The 8813-nt window shown below is 33.2% G+C and overlaps 1 pseudogene; it reads left to right on the plus strand.

Annotated features, from left to right (window-relative positions):
• The first annotated feature begins 2103 nt into the window (after positions 1–2103).
• On the plus strand, positions 2104–2223 carry LOC112482028 (annotated as a pseudogene).
• The last annotated feature ends 6590 nt before the right edge of the window (positions 2224–8813 follow it).

The raw sequence follows: 8813 nt of genomic DNA on the forward strand, positions 1-8813 counted from the left end.
AAAGATTTTGAATGTCAGTGACCCTAGTTAATTGTCCAGCTTCTTATTTATTTAGTGTGTATTTGTTTTGAAAATGCTTATGTTTTAGGATAATCACCAGTATAGTAGAAAGTACAATCTGTTCAGTGTAGGAACTGTAATAGAAAATGACAGATGCTGCCTTTTCTGTGAGTACACCATCACTAGGGAACCTCCTTAGGAAAACTTAGAAACCGTTATCTCGCTGTACATCTGTAGCTCATAAAATGTAGGTAGAAAGAAAATATTTCTTTTTATACATAAGTGCACTAGATGCAAGGTTTTTTGAGGTGGGTAAAATTGATTACAATCTCTTACTGGACATGAATTGAATCAGTGTTTAAAAATTAGAGGCAAAAAAAGGACATTGGAGAAAGATCTATTTTCTTATGCCTGATTTTATACTATTTTAATGTAATTAAATGCATATTATTTCTTCAATGGAAGTTGAGTTGTTTGCTTTTTGGAAAGAGGCACAAATAGGCTACATATCTGTTACAATGGAAATTTTTTTCAAAGACATTTTTATTTTGTGGAAGAAAATAATTTAAGTTTCACTCGGGAGAATTGTGACTTCTCAGAATTCATGATGCATGATGAAATCATTCATTCTGATGTTAATTTTGCTTATTGTGATGAAACATGAGTGCATAAATAGATTGATTTTGCTTATTAACACTTTGCAAAGCCCAGATATCGCTCATATCAATGGTCAGCTTGTTAAAAGTTTGTTTCCAGAGTACCGTGGCTGTCAGACAAGTGGAAATGCTAATTACCCTAAGTGTTTCATACAAGCTGATTTCTGGTGTGACTAAATAGCTGATAAATACCCGTGTACACACATCCAGACAGAAATTAGCCCTCTGTCGAAAGACGAGATGTGTCAAATGCCAAAAAAAGTTGTCAATATAAGTTATTTTCAAAATTGTGCAGGAGAAATGAGCAAAAAGAGATTTTATGATGACAAGATAAGGTAAATAAACCCTAGAATGACAAAATCTAATTGACAAATTAAAGAACACTTGTCACTAGTTTTTAAAATTGTACTTACATCTTTATAGCAAACTTAATTAAACCTTGGTTAATATATTTATCTGTTATTGAGAACTATCTATATATTTCTCTATATTTAGTTTGCCATCTCCACATAATGAATTTTGTTTCTTAATATGTAATTAGGCTTTTTATCCCACATTATTTAGATTATGTTAATGTAAATGTTGGGAAAAACATTTATCAGTGTAAGACTCTTGGTTTTCGTCGTGTTCTAGCATGTCCTCTGCAAGTCATTTGTTAAATAAGACAATTTGAGATCGTTTTACTCTAGTACCTAGTAGATTTGTAAATATGAGTGAAAGCATATACAAACTGACAATACTTTGTTACTAAATGTATATGCCCATTTTTGAGACTTATACCTATCTCAGGAGTACTGGCTCTACATGTAGCCCTGGAGATATTTTCCAATTAAGAAAAAAAAAGTCAGAAAATTATGCTTTAACATATTTACATTTTAAGTTACCAAGCCTTTATTATGCATTTTCATTGCAAAGAATGCCATTCAAAGGCATAAGCAGTATCATGGTGCTTTAGTCCTTCACTTAGCAAAAAGACAATTAGCTCAGGATTAACTTTCCTATCATTCTCCAGATTATTGCTACTTTACTGTCTGCATTTGGCAGATGACTATTTCATTTCTAATCAAGATAAACTCTAGAGCATTTCTAGTATTCAAGTAATATCTACTGTCTCCATAGGAATTGCCTCAGACTCATCCACTGGCTGGAATTTACCTTTTAAATATATGGAATGCCAAAGATTGATTAGAAACTTTCATGTGTTTCCCGACATATTCTGGCTGCTTCTTTGAGTTAATTATATATTTTTTTAAGATCTATAATGCAACTATGAAAAGCCAGCCATTTCCAGAATATCATAGATACTAACATGAAATGCAGCTCTAGATTTAAGCCTGGTGAACTCTGGCATTCAGTCAGATATTTGATTATTATAATTAAGTTGTGCTAGCACTGATGGTACTGAGGTTTCTGTTCTTTATTTTCTATGAATAAAATTATAATATGAGTCTACGGCCATGCCACCCCTGAACATGCCCCATCTCATCTGATCTCAGAAACTAAGCAGGGTCAGGCCTGGTTAGTACTTCGATGGGAGACCAGCTAGGAATACCAGGCGCTGTAGGCGTTACAAAAATTATAATATGGATATAGACATTGTTAGGGGGTTTAAGAACATTTGAAAGAGTCTCAAATACATATATTTCTGTGTAATGACAATGGAAATAAGAGCTAAAATGATTAGGGCTTCATCTTTCATTAGGGAGTGCTGATCCAAAAGATTTTAGCAGAATACATCATGTTCCATTGCTAATTCACAGCAACAACTCAAAAAATCACCACATATTTATTAAGTGATTTTGTGTGTGTGTATGTGTGTAACATGAAGGCAGAGTAGAATAAAGCTGCATGTGTTATATTCTGTTCAATTGTTTAAGTAAAGGCTGCAGCCAAATACCAATCCTATTTAGAAGGTGCGTTTACTCAAAGAAGCATTGACTATATGTGGTCAAGGCAATTTCTACATACTGATTATAATGTACCTATTATAAAAAAATGCATTTAATAAGCAGTTATAGGATTTTTTAAAGTGTTAACAACAGTCAGCTTGGGTTAGGGATTGATTATACAGTTTCTGAATATACAAATTAATGCTTTTCTCCTTTCTTCTGTTATTTGCTCCATTTTTCCTCCCTGAAGCCTGGACGGGTAACACTTTATACATTTCATTTTGCTACTTATTAGTCTCTGCCAGAAATGATTTAAAGGAAGAAGTTGAATAAAAGTTTCAAGATGATCTATGAATTGATTTCAGTTATCCATGCTCTTTATACCCTGGTCATGGCTAAGTAGAAGTTGACTATAATATCAAAATATAACCTAAGCATAAGAGTCACATCAAAGAAGGCATTGATACTTTTTATTCTAATTGCAAAAATGACTAGATCTTTTGTCAATACAGAAGCAAAAAGAAAAGCAGATAGTGTGGAGAATTTTGCTACCATGAAAAGCCCTGATTGAGTTTTACAATTAACACGAAGATTTGAAATGCAGAGGGTCATTGAAGATTAATTTACAGTTGAGGAGGGTTAGTAGAACACAAATTAAATGATATTACTATTTAAGATAGACCCTCTAGTAAATCCAATAAAGAAATTATTAAGTAAGCCTCCAGATACCATCGATGGTGTTTTTATCTTCATAAAAGATTATGAGAAACTGCCACCAGCAGGTGAGTTTGAATCTCTCCCTCTCTTTAAAATCTATATGTAAATATCAAAAATAAATAAATAAATAAATAAATAAAAAATATTTTCTAATCTCAGCTGCTGAAATATGGTCATTAGTGAAAATTTAATTTTGCACAAGGTAAGAAAACATGAAAAATATGGGAAACATGAAAGTAAAGAAAATAGCAAGAACATAGCAGTCATGCTGAAAAATACTATCATAATGGATGAGGTATTAGCTTATGGTGGGAGATTCCTCTTTTAAATGAGCCAAACTTTGCTTTACTGAATGTCATTCTAGGGATGACTCTTAAAGTATAGGCAGTTCTTGATTATTCTCATGAATGGGGGTTTAGAGTGGTATGGATGTTTGGAAATTGTGTATATTTAACCAAAATGTGTTATACGTTACATAATATACTATAAAACTATTTTGGAGTGGTGAATTTAATTTCTTAATTGCATATTAGGCTTACAAGGGCAAGGAATAAAAAATAAAAAATACTATGGGTAATCCACATGCAGTTAATTGAAACTTAGCTCCTTATTTTGATATTCTGTTTTGTGTTCTGTTAAATAATCATTGAAAATGTTGTTTTTCTTTTATATTTGTAGCTTCTGCAGATGTCCCCAGAGGATACAATTTTAATACACTGAAAGAACATAAATGACCTAGGTTTCTAAGGGTGTAAAGTTTTTATGCACTTATCAGTATGTATTATCGTATAGAAAGCAGGGTTAATTTGCCAGAGTTCATGTTAGTCATGGAAATTCCAGAGTCCTTAAGGAGGCAGTAGAGGTAGTTGGGGGCCAGGAGAGAGGGAGTGTGTATGTGTGGGAGTGACGGAAGAAGGGTGGTGCACATGAGTAGAATTTCTCTCCTCTCATGAATGTGTTTATCTGTATGATTTACACTCCAAATATGTTTTGGACACCATGAATGAACCAATTTGTCATGACTCCATCTTGAGTAAAAAGCTTGCTTTATGAATATCAGAAATTATGTCTGGTCAATGCAAGTAGGGTTTTCACTAAGGTCAGGATTTTAAAACCAGATCCTGACCTCAGGCTGTGCTAAAATTTGGACCTTTAAATTTTAAATAATCCTTTTTCTTTCTCTGTTTCATGATGTATTTGTTCTTTTTTTTTTTTCTGGTTCTTTTTGAGACATGCCCTTGTCATAGCAATTATCCAACAAAACCAATAGTTATCAAATAAATATAAAGAAATCTCAATTTGTGTGAAAAAGCTATGAGAGAAGATAGTAGTACTAATGTAGAGAAATTTTAAACCTACAGATTACTTAATTATACTTTTTTTGCTTGTGGAATTCAACTGAGTACATTAAAAATCCAACATTAGAAATATGTTTCCTACTAAAGTGTGATTGATAGTATAAGGCTTACAGGGAAATTAGATAATGATGTGGAATCACTGAATTCCTCCTTAGCTTAAGAATCAATAAAACTAACTATAATTTCACAATACTTCACTTAGATTTTCTCAGAATAACATGGACTTGGGCATGCACAATTTTATTTATTGAACTGAATTATAAAGATGATGTTATTATTAAAATACTCACAATCCAAATGCAAAATCTAGTTTTGATTTTTCCCCTTTATCAAATATGTAGGTGATTCTGGGGGGAAAACTGACAGAAAGAAAAATATTCAAAGTGCTTTACATTAGACTCATTCAATTGTAGAGTTGGGATGATCCTTACAGATCAGTTAATTCAATCTTCTTATTTAGCAATTGAAGACTGTAAGGTCCATAGAAAAAAAATTAATGGCCACAGAACTCAGACTCTTTAAATGATACTTGTGTGTGCTTTCCAATAGACCATATCTGCCATTTGAATAATTTATTTATATTTTATGTGATAAATACATTTGGAGTTTCAGTCTCTGATTCTAATTAATTTGTTTCATCCTATTAATTTTATTAAATAGAATTGAAAGAAGGTAACTTGGAGAAATTAAGCAACTTAAAATGGTCCAACTGTTGAGGAGCCTGTGTTTGGGGCTGCAAAGGGGTAGTATTTGGCCTCTCTGAAACTGCAGTCTGATGCCTGTGGGTTGATGGCTCTGTTTAGAATGGAAGAAATTCTTATAAAAATTTTGTAAACACATGAGGAAGAAAAGTCTCACAATCCAGTCGTAGCTGTTAACATGTGGTATTATCTTCATACTTTTACTATATGTATTTATAAACATAGTTATGTATGCTTTTTAAAAACAAAGTTACTGGATGTCAAAAACATGGTGGAATAAGAAATATCCACAGATCTTTCTCCTTGAAACAACAATAAGCTGAATATCTAAAACTCAACAAAAAACACTCAAACTGTACACCAGCATATCTGAGCGTGGCATCTGCACATAAGAGCTACCACAGGTCAGAAACTCAGGTGTCAGGCAGTAGACTGGAAGAAACAAAGAAACTGCATCTCTCAGTTGGAGCTCTGTATAGGAAGAGTGGGGAGGAGAGAAGATGTGGCTAGTTCCCTAAACAGCCCTGCCTGGGAGAGCTGAGAGATCGACAAGGCTGAAGGCAGTGCCCAGGCATCAAGGCAGAAAGAAGAAAAGTGGGAATGTCAGAGAAGTGGGAACAGCAGAAAAACAATAGTTGAATATATTTAAGTGGTGGTTGCATGCAAAACTCGAGGCTGAGCCACAGACCCCACCCCAAACCAAAAGGGACCCTCCCCCCATATCCTCCGAGACAGAACATTGCAGAACCTTAGGGAAATCTGAGTAGATATTACTGAAACTGTCACTAACACTGGCAGAGATTGACACTGAGGGTAGCTAGCGTTATTGAATATCTATAAGGAAAAGAGGAATTATTAAGACTTTATATAAATCAGCAATGCAAGAGGATTAGACATCACCTACTAGAAACCAAAAGAAAAACACCTTCTTTGCAACAGGCTAAGGGGATATCTTTAAATAATAAATCTTCTTTCCAGAAATATTCAGAAAATACTTCCAGCAGAAATATATTTCATTAAACACCATGAACAACCAAGGTGACAAGGCATCTCAGAAATAAATAGAAAAATCTCCAGAAAATAAGCTTATAGACATAGAAATATGGGACTTAAATGACAGAAAATTCAGGGTGGTACTTCTGAAAAAGCTCAATGAGATCCGAAACAAATCATAAGAATTTTAGGAATTGAAAAACAACTACATGAGCAGGAACACACTGTAAGAGATGAAGAATGCAATAGCAAGATTGGGAAATAGAGTCAACAAAATGGAGGTAAGGATCAGTGATATTGAAGACAGAATCTAGAAATAAATCAAAAGAAAGAAGAGAGAAACCGAAGAATGAAAAATAATTAAAGAGAAATATAAGAACTAGCTGATACCATCGGGAGAGGAAACATAACAATAATAGGCATTCTCAAAGGGGAGGAAAAGGAGCGGGGATAAAAAAGCATTTTCAGACAAATAGTTGATGAGAATTTCCCAAATCTAAGGAATGAGCTGGAGCTTGGAATTCAAGAAGTCAAGAGAACATCCAATTCCCTCAACTCAAAAAGGCCTTGGCCAAGACACATTGTATTAAAACTATCAAAAATCAATGACACAGAAAGATTTATCAGGGCAACCAGGGAAAAGAAGATAGCAACCTATAAAGGAAAATCCATTAGAAGTCCATTATCATCAGACTTCTCAGCACAAATCTTACAAGCCAGAAAGGAGTGGAATCAAATATTCAAACTATTAAATGAAAGGAACTACCAGCCAAGAATAATGTATCCACGAAGCTCTCCTTTAGATATGAAGGAGAAATAAAAACTTTTCCAGATATACAAAAATTAAAGGAATTCTTCACTACAAGGCTTGCATTACAGGAAATACTGAAAGGGGTCAGCTCATCTAAAAGAAAATGACTGAAAAAAAACCATAATTAGGAGTAAGGCAGTTAGAAGAAGAAAAGTGCAACCCTTACTAAGAACAGGGCATTATATGCTTAAACAATAAGAGGAGATTTCCTATAGCAAGATAGTAATGAACATTCAGCATACATAGGGACAAATTGAGACAACAATGACTGAAAATGAGAGGATTCAAATATCTAAATTCACAAAGAGGAATGGAGATAAAGCACACGAAGAAGGAAAAAAAATATATATATATGTGTGTGTGTGTATATATGTATATATATAAAACTATCATCTACATATTATTAATGGCAATGACATGTCATAGATTCAGAACTGAAGTATATAACATAAAACAGGAGGACCAGAGAGAAAGACCACAAAACACAATCCAAACTAAAAAATAAAAACAAAAACAAAAAACAAACAAACAAAAAACAGACACACAAGAACAAGGAAGGAACAGAAACACCAAGCTACCAGAAAGCAAATGATAAAATGACTTTAAGAAGACTTCATATCATATTTGAATAATGACCCTAAATGTAAATAGATTGAACTCACCAATAAAAAAGCATAGAGTTGCAGATTGGATCAAAAAACAAAACCCAACCATATGCTGCCTCCAGAAACACATCTCAGTTCCAAAGATGAATATAGAAAAAGTGTGGAAAGTGATATTTCAAATAGCATTCAGAGAAAAGCGGGAGTAGTGGTATTAATATCGGACAAAATCAACTTCAAAATAAAAAAAGTTAAAGAAAAATAATGAGGGACACTTTATAAGGATAAAGGGAATCATGTACAAAGAAGACATAATACTTAATATCTATGCTCCCAATCACTGAGCCCTGAAATATATAAAGCAATTACTAACAGAAATAAAGGGAAAAATAGACCAAAACACTATCATAGTAGGGAAACTAAATACCCCACTGTCAGATATGGACACATCATCCAAACAGAAAATCAATAAGGAAACAACATATTTAAATGACATATTAGACCAATTGGACATAATTGACATTTACAGAGCCTTTCATCCCAAAACAGCTGCTTATACATTCTTCTCTACTGCACACAGAATATTCTCAAAGACTGACCACATACTGGGACACAGTGATAGCCTCAACAAATATAAGAGGGTTGAAATCATACCAACCATATTCTCTGATCATAGTGCTTTGAAGCTAGAGATCAACTGTAAAAAAAAAAAAAAAAAAAAGCAGGAAGATCCAAAAATACATGGAGATTAAACAACATGCCACTGAAGAATAACTGGCTCAGAGAAGAAATAAAAAGAGAGATCAAGCAATACATAGAAATGAATGATAATGATAGTACAACATATCAAAGTTTTGAGACATGGCAAAAATGCTCATAAAAGGAAAGTTCATATCATTACAGGCCTAATTCAAAAAAACAAGAACGAGCCCAAATAAACAACCTAATGCTTCATCTTAAGAAAATAGAAAAGGAAGAACCAATGAAGACTAAAATCAACAGAAGGAAAGAAATAATCATAACTAGAGCAGAAACGAATGAAATAGAAAACAAAACAAGAAAAGAAAATATGAATTCAACAAAGAT

This window comes from Pteropus alecto, unplaced genomic scaffold, assembly GCF_000325575.1.
Source record: "Pteropus alecto unplaced genomic scaffold, ASM32557v1 scaffold175, whole genome shotgun sequence".
Taxonomy (NCBI): domain Eukaryota; kingdom Metazoa; phylum Chordata; class Mammalia; order Chiroptera; family Pteropodidae; genus Pteropus; species Pteropus alecto.